The sequence below is a fragment of the Silene latifolia genome, chromosome X, assembly GCF_048544455.1.
Source record: "Silene latifolia isolate original U9 population chromosome X, ASM4854445v1, whole genome shotgun sequence".
NCBI classification, from domain to species: domain Eukaryota; kingdom Viridiplantae; phylum Streptophyta; class Magnoliopsida; order Caryophyllales; family Caryophyllaceae; genus Silene; species Silene latifolia.
This window is the reverse complement of record NC_133537.1, coordinates 235,022,983-235,024,515: the sequence shown is the minus strand read 5'-3', so window position 1 is coordinate 235,024,515 and position 1,533 is coordinate 235,022,983. Positions and strand designations below refer to the sequence as shown.

The 1,533-nt window shown below is 39.4% G+C and overlaps 1 non-coding gene across 1 annotated transcript; it reads right to left on the bottom strand.

The window, feature by feature from the left end:
* Nucleotides 1-260: 260 nt before the first annotated feature.
* LOC141624807 (small nucleolar RNA R71) lies at nt 261-367 on the bottom strand. Its single transcript, XR_012534610.1, has one exon. It is a non-coding gene; the product is annotated as a small nucleolar RNA R71 (small nucleolar RNA).
* Between the last annotated feature and the right edge of the window lie 1,166 nt (nt 368-1,533).

Below are 1,533 nucleotides of genomic sequence, written 5' to 3'. Positions count from 1 at the left end.
TGCAAAATCCGCATTTATCCAATTAGTCGAAAGAAGCCAATTTGGGGGGATGCCTAGTGAAGATCCTCATTCTCACATGGAGACTTTTTGTGACTATTGTGACTCAAGACCAAATTCGATGGGTCTTATTTCGTTTTTCTCTAATTGGTACCGCGAAACAATGGTTAAAGAGCCTTGATAAAGCTACTCTTGTAATTGACTCTTGGAAGAAGTTGGCTCTAGCTTTCTACAAAAAGTTCTACCCTCCGGAAAAGACTAACATGCTAAGAGCCCAAATCACGGCTTTAAAGCAAAGGGACGAAGAATCTTTGTATGAAGCTTGGGAGCGATTCAAAGGAACTTATCGCTCATGTCCTCATCATGGACTTAACGAGTGGTTCTTGGTACAACAATTTTCGAATGGTCTTTATGAAGACTCCCGAAACATTTTGAACATGGGAGCAAATGGTATGTTCACCGAAGTTGACGATAATCAAACTTGGAATAAGATTGAGGAAATGGAGGTCCATAATTCACAATATAGTAGACCTCGCAAGGCTACTAGAAGAGGGAAGCATGAAGTGGACTCTATTACTCAATTGGGAGCTCAACTTAGTGCTCATATTGATACCATCAACTTGAAGTTCGAGAAGGCTATGACTAAGCTTGAAGAAGCCTCAAAATCACCAAAGCAATACGTTAATGCCATGGTAGCATCTTCATCGATTCCAAATGGAATATGTGAGAATTGTGGAACTTTGGGACATGACCAAAGTAAATGTAGGGGAACAAGTGAGCAAGTGAATGCTTTTCAAGCATACAAAAGTGGTACCCCTGATTACAACTATTATAATGAAAACACCAAATTCCATCCAAATCTCTCATACAAAAGCCAAAATGTTCAAAACCATCAACCAACATACACCCCACCCCCAATGAGAAACCAAAATCAAAGACCCTTTTACAACCAAAACCAAGGTTACCAAAATCAAACTCCATACAATCAACAAAATGACCAAGGTTTTGATGTTCAAAAAGAGGTCCTCCAAATGCAAAGGAATCAACAATAATTTTTCACTAAAATGCAAAAAGATAACCAAGAAAAAGACATCACCATCAACAACATCTTAGCCCACACAAAAATGTTGGAAACTCAAATGACCCAACTAGCATCTTCAAACTCTCAAGGACAAAAGGGGCAATTACCACCTCAAATTAATCCCAAAAGACATGAAACGGTTAGTGCCATCCACTTGAGGAGTGGTACAAGGTATGAAGGGCCAAGGAAGCAGGTTGAGGATGAAGTTGTAGAGGCTAGTGAAAAGGAAAGAGTTATGCAAAACTCTAGGGAAGAAGAACCCACCAATCAAGAAGTTTCAAAGAAAAGTGAAGAAAAGGCCAAATAGAAGGAGTCCATTGTGATTAGACTTCCATTCCCGAGTCGTCAAGCTAAGCCTAAGTTTGTTGACCAACTTAGAAAATTCATGGAAATTGTGAAGAATTTAGAAGTCTCGATTCCTTTCACGGAATTGATCAATCACGTTCCAGCCTATG